We start from the raw sequence: 9,930 nt of genomic DNA on the forward strand, positions 1-9,930 counted from the left end.
AGACGCTTAAAAACGTAAATTCATGTTTTTCATCATAGAATCTCTGTAGCATTATAACAAGAGGATTTTGCTCTTGCAAACAGCTGATGATATTGTTTAAGGCAGATATATTTAGAGTTTGCAGTACAGTAAGAAAACAATTGATTTATGGAGATATATAGCAAAGTCTCATGAACTACCTTGCTATAATGAAGTGTTGCTTTTTTCGGATAATTAGACTATTCTTGAAGGAGTGCAATGGCAAAGCAGACACTAACTCCATGGTAACATGCAGATCAGCATTTTGCTTTTAAATACCTGAGCAACGTCATTTCTCTGAACTTCTGCTTAGGAATTTATTCTCAATAACTGGTTAGACAGCTAATGGCAAAGGAAATGTTTAAACGTGTTCAAACTAGAAAGCATATGGGGTCATTCAGCAGCTTAACCAAGGACAGAGGAAGGTATGTGTGGATTTCCTCCCAGCCTCCAGGTGAGAGCGGATTGACTGGAGAATCCCTGCAGGTAACTGGGGAAGCATTAGTGCTTTCTTTTCACTTATTTTCTGGACAGCAGCTTTGGAAGAAATGGCAGAATATAAAAAGAGGATCTAATTTAGTTAAACAATGTAATTACCTGTCTTTTGATTTGTCACATTGCTTCCAGTTAAAAGGTTAATATCATCAATAACATTTTTATTACATTTTGGAATTAAAGATGACTAATCCTCAGTTTACGGTGTGTGTGTGTGTGTGTGTGTGTGTGTGTGTGTGTTAAATACTTTATTATCATGTTTTGCTAAGAAAGCCTACATGGACATTATAATGCCAAATGAGCTCTGTAAACTTATTGTGAAAAGTTAGGTCATTTTAAAGGGAAAAAAAAGAAATGAAAACATTACAATGAGATTATTAAGCTTGCATAATGAATGATAAGTTAAAAAGAGTTTGTTGGTAAATGAAGGTGGAAGACTAAAGAGTCTCCAAGGTCTACTCAAGTTTATGTTTTTTTGAGTAATGAGAAAAGACTACACGAAGAAACTAAGGCAAAATATGGCCTTGAATTTTTTAAAATTCTAAAGTATTCTTGAAAATGCTCGCCTATAATGGCATGGTAGGTTACAGTTGGCATGAGAGGTAATTGGCGAAAACAATACTCCATTCGCAAGAATAAGCAAACAAATATACACCTTACGAAAGTTATGGAACAGAGGAGAAAATGTAAGAAAAATACTTACGGATTGAAAGTTCATTACAGGAATTATTCTCAAAGCGGGCATTTAAAAGCTGCAGAGAAGTTGGTGGTAGCAGAATTAACGGTAAAAATAAAAATTATGAGTTATTTTAAACTGGAAAAAAATGAAAAATTATAATTACTACAATATAAAGTTCTAGGAGGAGTAGAATGCCATTCAATGATTTCAAAGGCTAAATGAATAATTCAGCATCATATTCAAGAATTGAAAAATCAATGGAAGAAAGGAAAACATCAAAGATGATCAACAAAAATTTTATTATCAGTAGAGGACACTCATTCTATAAGACTCTGTGGATCTCATCTCTGCCATGTCTCCAAAATCATCTGATTTCCTCTCACCTCATGCCCCTACCCCAACATACCTTCCATTCTGGTCACATGATCTTTCACATCTTTAAATATGACAGACTCTGCCCAACTTCAAGTCCTCTAATGATGCTGTTTCCTCTACCATGACTGGTCTTCTGCTACTTTGCTTGATTAGCTCTTCCTCATATTTTAGTCTTAGCTTAAAATATTCTTTTGATCCTTTATAATTCCTGTTAAAGAAAGTTTGATGCTACCCCATGGCTACTGGCAGCCATTAATTTGCGTCTCAGTTACTTACATTTGTTTTTCAGAGAATACATATCAAAAACTTGCAATTACTTTATTTTTAGGACTAGAAGTTAATTTCGCAAGTAAAAATTAAACTCAATGAAGTAAAGAAATGTGTTTCTCCTTTTTCCTGCTGGAAGCCCAAGTATGGTGGTTGGCATACCGTAGGCACAAAATGAAGAACGGTTAAATTGATTAGTCAACTGATTAAATAATTAATAAATAAAACATGTAAATAACATGATATAAATTATAATGCAATAGGTAGGTAAATATCTATTCTAAGGTTGCCTCTTGCAAACATAGTATGTTTTCCCAAACTCTTTGTGAAATTCTGGCTTAGTTTAGATCATAAGCCCACAGTTTAAGTGCCAGTGATCATGGAGAACAATTATCTGGACTTTCTGATGATCATAGAGATGCCCGCCAAGACTTAGCAGAGCAGCAGATTTTCCAAACATAAGAGGGGGAACCAGATTCTAAGGATGCGAAAGTCTCCTGAGAAATGTGCACAAGAGCCAAGAATCATACTGGGATTAATTGTGTACAGCAGGGATAATCAACCCCCTGGGCCACAGTCAGGTACCTGTCCGCATAGCACGAGGTGAGCGGCTGGTGAGCAAGTGAACCTTTATCTGTATTTGCAGCTGCTCCCATCACCACCTCAGCTCTACCTCACATCATCAGGCATTAGATTCTCATAGGATCATTGGTCCTTGGTGCTAAAAATGTTGGGGACTGCTGATGTACAAGATCTGGGGAAGAGCTCCATTTAAGAAAAGCAAGTGAGTCTGTTCAACAGCTATTATCAATCTCCTGCTAATTACCTATTAAAAATGCATTTTGTGCCAAGCTCACTACCCAGACCATAGAAGACAAAGAATAAGAAGAAATATCTGCTTTCATGAAACTCAAGAGTCTAATAGAAAAAACATAACTTGTATACTGGTTTCTGCAATTTCGACAATTATGTTCTTGAAAACCCTGTGACAGGGTAATTTATAAGCTAAAAATATAAGGATTTAAGAAGCAATAGAAATGTGATACAAAGTTCATAGTGAAAACATGAAGGTTTTATTAAATGTGAGAGATTTTTACCCTTAAGAACAGTTTTTAGTGCAAACGATATCATCCTATGATTTCTTTTGATATTAAAATTTGGAATTCTATTTATCAAGGTTCTTTAAAGTATTAAGTTGAACATACAAACCTATTGTAATTCGAAGTCTAGTAAATTTTAGTGGTTTCTGAAGAATGTTTGATAGTTCCCATTTAATTTTAAATTATTTTAAACTATATTTATAAATATAAAACCTTCAATTTCCTTAAGTCCTTTGATTGTATGACATACAAAATCCCCTCGAATATAAACTTACTTTTTATAAAGGTTAAAATTAAACTTCTAAATGATTTTATTCTTAAGTTGTCTTAAATGTTTCAATATGTGCACTTAACGAGGGCTTACTTTACAATAAAAAATCTAAGTCAATCATTAAATTACTCACTTTATATTGAAATTAACTGCTTGACATACATTGCTTTAAAAGGTTAATTTTTTTTTCATTACAAGGACATTCCAAATATGTTCAAATTTCATAACATTGGGAAGTTGATATGCTGATTCTGATTCTCTTTAACATTTATGTACTTAATCCTAAATATTTTAATATTTGAGAGATGCTTACTTGATAAAAAAATAAAAGAATTATGCCATCCCAATCAAATTTCAGCATAAATTTATCATTGCTTGGTTTCACAATCAGATCTTTTTGCTCTGTTGCTGACTGTATTCTTAGCCACTAATGAGACAGGTTTAGCATTACAGTCAGGTGTCAATAAAGGATGGGATGCGTTCTGAGAGATGCATCATTTGGCAATTTTGTCATTGTGTGAAAATCATAGTGTGTACCTACACAAACCTAGATGGGCTAGCCTACTGCATACCTAGGCTATATGGAATAGCCTATTGATCCTAGGCTAAGAGCCTGTACAGTATGTTATTATACAAACAACATGAGATTAAATCAAACACAAGAGAATGTGATGCAATCAAGAAGCACATCATTCAAATATAAACATGAGATATGTGAGTCTGATGCCAGAATAACATGGGCAGGGCATACTGTTTCACAGCAAACCTTTTTATTTATAAGTGGAAATAGAATACTCTAAAACAAAGGTTTAAAAGTATAGTATAGTAGATACAGAAACCAGTAACATAGTCATTTATTTTCAATATCAAGTATTATGTACTATACATAATTGTATGAGTTATACTTTTATACAACTGGTAGTGCAGTAATTTTGTTTATACCACCATCACTGTAAACACATGAGTAATCCATTGCCCTGTGATATTACAATGGCTACAATTTCATTAGGCAATAGGAATTTTTCTGCTCCAATAATAGAACTGAAATGTTATAGGACCACTGTTATATACACAGTTGTCATTGACTCAAAAGTCATTATGTAGCACATGACTATTTGTACTCCTATAGCAATGAAATTTATGGCTCATGTGAATCACATCACTTGAGTCAACTTGCAGGTATCTGATTCTTCCACCTAATTATAGAAATCTTATAACCCAGTCCTGGTTGTTATGCCACACAACTGGATTTCATAATTTATGTGCTTAGAATATATATATATATATTCTAATACATACATATATATATATTCCTTTGATCTAGAAGGAATCCAACATATAAAATATGTATGTCCCATTTCTTAGGAAACACAACTCATGAGTATTATAATAGGCTAATCAATTTTCAATATATCATGGCTTAGTACTTCTATTCAGGTACAACTTTAAAATTAGTCAGGTTTTGAGTTAAATTTCCTATAAGAAAAAATCCAAAGATCTAAAGGTTTTTAAAAAATTGACATTTTTTGGCTTTTAAAAAATTGACATTTTAAATTTTCTCATGCATAAAGAATACAGAGCTGAGAGGAAAATGGCTGATATGGCAGCGTCATGATATCAGACATTAAAACTATTTGTATCTTTCCCCCAACCTTCCCATTCTCACAGACAAAAGATTTTACATGTTTAAAATAATAATAATAATATCAGCATATAAAATAGAAAAAATATTTTGTCTTTTTTTAAAAACCAAGACATACAAATATTTGAACTTTCAAAAATAGCTTTAAAAGTATAATTGGCATTCAACAAACTTCACATATTTAAAGTGTACAATTTGGTAAGTTTTGATATATGTATACACTTGAGAACCCATCATCACAATTACAGTAATGAACAGAATCATTCTTCTCAAATGCTTGACACCTTTTAGAATCTTTTCCTATTGTAGCCCTTATCCCAATGCTATCTCCAGATAACCGATATCTGTTTTCTTTTACTGCAGAGTCGTTTACATTTAATATGACTTTATGTAAATGGAATTTTACAGCATGCTCTATTTTTGTCTGGCTTGTTTCACTCACTATAATTATTTCGAGTTTCATCTATGCTGTCACATGTACCAGTACTAGTAGCTCATTACTTTTTATTGCCGATTAATTTTCCATGTAAGGATGTACCACAGTTTATTCATCTGCCAATGGACATTTGGGTTATTTTCATTTTTGGACTACTACAAGTTAAAGTTTTTATGAATATTAACAAAACATTGTATGGACATATGTTTTTATCTCCAAAGAAAATAACTAGTAGCGGAATGGTTGGATTATATACTAGGTGTATTTTTAACTCTTTAATGAAAGTGTCAAGCTATTTTCAAAAGTAATTGTATCATTTTACATTTCCACCCACGGATGAATGTTTCAGTCCCAGCACATCCTTCCCAACATTTGACATGGTCGGAGGTTTATTTTTAGCCATTCTAGTAGGTATTTAGTAATACTTGATCACAGTTTTAATTTACATTTCCCTAATGACTAGTGGATGTTAAGCATCATCTCATGTGAATATTTGTTATCAACATATAGTCTTTAGTGAAGTGTTTTTTTTCCATCTTTCAACTGAGTTGTTTGCTTTATTATTGAATTTAAGAGTGTTTTATGTATTCTGCATGAGTCTTTTATCAGATATAAATTTTTATCAGTCTGTAACTTGTCTTTTTATTTTCTTAACGAAAGACTTTCCAGAAATAATAAGTGAATTAGGCAAGGTTTCATAATACAAGATAAACACACAAAAATCAATTATATTTCTATATAAGAGCAATGAAAATGTGTATACCAAATTTATAAACATATATTATTAACAATCACTCAAAAAAGATGAAGCATTTAGAAATAAATCTAATAAAACATGTATAGGAAATGTATGCCAAAATCCCCAAAATTTTGATGAAAGAAAGCAAAGAAGATCTAAATAAAAGGAAAGACAAACTGTATTCATGAATTTGAAGATTCAATACACTCAACCTTGTAAAAGTGTCGATTCTCTCTACATTGACATACAGTTTTAACACAATCCCCATAAATATCTTAGCAAGAATTTTGTGGATATATACAAGAAAGTTCTAAAATTTTAATGAAAAGAAACTAGAATAGCTAAAACAATTTCAAAATAAATAAATAAATTGGGAAGAACCGATTTTCCCCAATTTCAAGACTTATTAGAGAGTTGTAATAATTAAGGCTATGTAGTATTGGGGGAGGAATTGATACAAAAATCAGTGGAACAAAATAGAGAACCCAGAAACAGATCTCTGAGATAAGCCCAACTAATTTTTGAAAGAAGTTCAAAAGTAATTCAATGGAATAAAGGTAGCCTTTTCAGCGAAATGATTCTGGAGTAAGTGGACATCAATAGGCAAAAAGAATCAATATTAACCTAAGTCACACATCTAATACACACATTAACTTAAAATGGATCACCAAATTAAATGTAAAACACAAAACCATACCACTTTTAGAAAAATCTAGGAGAAAATCTCTGGGACTTAGGGCCAAGCTAAGATTTCTTAGACTTGAAACCAAACACATAACCCCTACCAAAAAAATAATAAATTAGACTTCATCAAAATAAAAAATAAATTCTTTCAAATTCCCTGTTAAAAAGATGAAAAGATCTTTTCATCTTAGAGAAAAAACTTAGAGAAAATATTTGCTAATTCTAACATTCGACAAAAAAGACTATTATCTAGAATGTATAAAGAATTCTTAAAACTCAAAAGTAAAAAAAAAACAGCTCATTAGAAAATGGGCAAAGAACATGAAGAGATATTTCACTGAAGAGGATATATAGATGGCAAATAAGGACACAAAAAGATGTTAAATATTAATAGCTTTTTAGAAAATGCAAACCATGGGCGGAGAGCAAGTAAGGGCAAGTGATAGGGCGGGTGTCTGCCAACGAGGAAAGCTTCTGTCTGGCAGCAAGAGCACCTGTGAGGCTGATCTCTCTGACCTCCATTTACAGCCTCACTGGCATGTGGCACCTAAATCGCCTCTAGAGCGTCTTTGAGGCTGAGAAGCTGGTGTAGTGTCTCTCTATATGACTTTTTTTCACCTAAATTATTTAGTACTTTCTATACTCAATACCTTATCCACCTAGATTTTGAGGGGGAAAAAATGAAAAAAAAAATACTATAAGCCACACTGTTTCCATGGCAGCAAAGCATTGGGATCAGCCACTGTCGACACTGATTCTCAAGGACACAAGAGACTGATCCAAGCCTTCGAAAATCTGTTTTAAGGTTTGCGAGAAGTCCCAACTGACTCAAGACTAAGTCTTGCTTCTTTCTCCTCCAGTGATTGATTCCCCTCTGTCCTATCACAAAAGGAGCAAATGAAAAATCTTCTCTCCTACTCCTTTTACTCCTCCTCATCTAGTAACGCACTAGGAGACTGAAATGGCCGTTGGGGAGGTCCCACCCCACTGCTTCTCTGTCAATCCGGGGTTTATTCGGTGACTTTGTGAATATAAGTAAAGGGCAGATCTTGGCTCAGGAGGATTTGATGTTTGTCTATATATTACAACTATTTATTGATAATCTATTTATTTTCCCTGTTGAAGTGTTCCTGCCTGTGCATGGCTAGCTGAAAACACCAATGCGCCCCCCCCCCTCACTCTGTTTGCTCACACATTTTTAGCAACTGTCACGACAGCTTTAAGGATTTCAGTGGTCCGTGGGCCAGGAAGCAGATCTCACAGCCGCTCTCAAGGCCTTGACAGAGGGTCAAGCAGAGCGTCCTTCTGGACACCCGTGATTTCCATGACACAGGGGCTCAGAGTAGGAGGTAAAGTAGTGATAGAGCTAGCACAGGGCAATTCACTCTTACTCTCCCTCTTCCCTTAACCTTTATTTAAGCTGTTGTGGTAAATGTTTTCTTCGCAAGAATCATATTTGATTCTTTATACAAATTTTTCCAGTAAAATAAAACATGTATTAAAAAAATACAAATCAAAAGCACGATGAGACATCATTGCGCACTATAAGTATTTAATATTTTTGTGCTACTGTGAGTTATATTTTTATCTCAGCTGGTGATTGTTGCTAATATATAAAAATACAATTGATTTTTATTAATGATATATCATATAACCTTGCTAAATTCACTTATTAGTTTTAGTAGCTCTCTGTAGAGTTCATCTGATTTTCTAGAGACTAACATCATCTGTGATCCTTCTTTTCCAATCTAGATAAATTTTGTTCGATGAGAGTGGATATCCTTACTTTGTCTCTGATCCTAAGAATAAAGCCTTCAGCCTTTCATCACTAAACTAATGTTAGTTGTGGATGTCTTTTATCAAGTTGAATAAGTTTCTAGTCCTAGCTTGCCGAATTTCTTTTTCTGTGTTCAGATGATCATATGCTTTTTAAAAACAAATTTTTATATAGTGTATTATATTAATTGATTTTTACATGTAAGATTGACCTTGCATTCCTAGGACTAACTCCACTTAATTATGATGTATTATCCTACTAACTTATTGTTGGATTTATTTGATTTGCTAAAAATTCTGTTTAGAAATTTTGCATCTATGTACATGAGGTTTTTGTAGATTTTTTTTTTGTAATGCCTTTGGGTATGGAACATACATGTATATAAAATCGGAATTTTGCAGGGGTCAAAGAATCAAACCTGGAAGCTATGCTTCCAACTACGTCCTAATTGCTCTACTGGCTGCTACATTGAAGACCCTGCTGCTGCCTTTGGGTAAAGATACCACGGTTCCCATTGTCAACTTTGAACATGGTCCATCCCCACTAGCACTGCTGCTGCCACGTTAGCAAGCTATATGTTTTTCCTCTGCCAGTCTCTGCCACCGTCACTCAGATAGACTTTGTGGAGAACCTCCCTCTTCATGTTATTCTCTTCTCTTCCAAAGTCTGTGCAGATGTATTTGACTGGCTGAGCCTTGGTCACATACCTGCCCCTAACTCCAAGGAATGCTGGAAAAGTGAGCTTTTGGCTTCTCTTTAGCAAAGCAACACTCATAACACAGGCAATCCCCCAGAGAGTGTTCAAAATTGCAACATCATAAGCATGATAAATGCCTACTACAAGTTGAAAGATTAAAAAAATACAGGTGGTACCAGAATATAATTTTTAAAATAAAAAGTTAAAAGAATATAAGGTTTTAAAAATAAAAACACAAAGCATTTTTTCTACATACCTAAGCTATAAAAGAAACCTAAAGCATTATTTTTTATGAGTACTACATATATTTTGAGTTCCTCCTCCCCCACCCCATCATTTACACTATGAATATCTTATATATTAGGAAGATAACTGAAAGCTGAGTCTACACTTAGCCTGTAGGTCTACGGTAATAGTAGTCATTGCACCAGGCTCCTATACGGAAATTTGATGGAAATTTTATAAATCAAAGATTGTACTGAAGAAATTGACTTTGTTTTTCTTGTCAGTGCACTATTACATTATTTTCTTACTAAGTTACTGCCTGATGAATATCTGTCATCATTAGCCAGTGGGAATGACATATTTACTAAATTTTTCTATACTCATCTAAACATCCCTTATTACAATTCAATGATTCAGAGAAAATAATAAAATTATATCAACTTTTAAATTCAGAAATACAATTTATTTTTTGTGTTGCATTCTAAGAAATGTTTTTATGCACTTGGAAGCTTTCTTTTTCTTTTT

Source organism: Rousettus aegyptiacus, unplaced genomic scaffold, assembly GCF_014176215.1.
Source record: "Rousettus aegyptiacus isolate mRouAeg1 unplaced genomic scaffold, mRouAeg1.p scaffold_m13_p_2, whole genome shotgun sequence".
In the NCBI taxonomy this organism is placed as follows: Eukaryota; Metazoa; Chordata; class Mammalia; order Chiroptera; family Pteropodidae; genus Rousettus; species Rousettus aegyptiacus.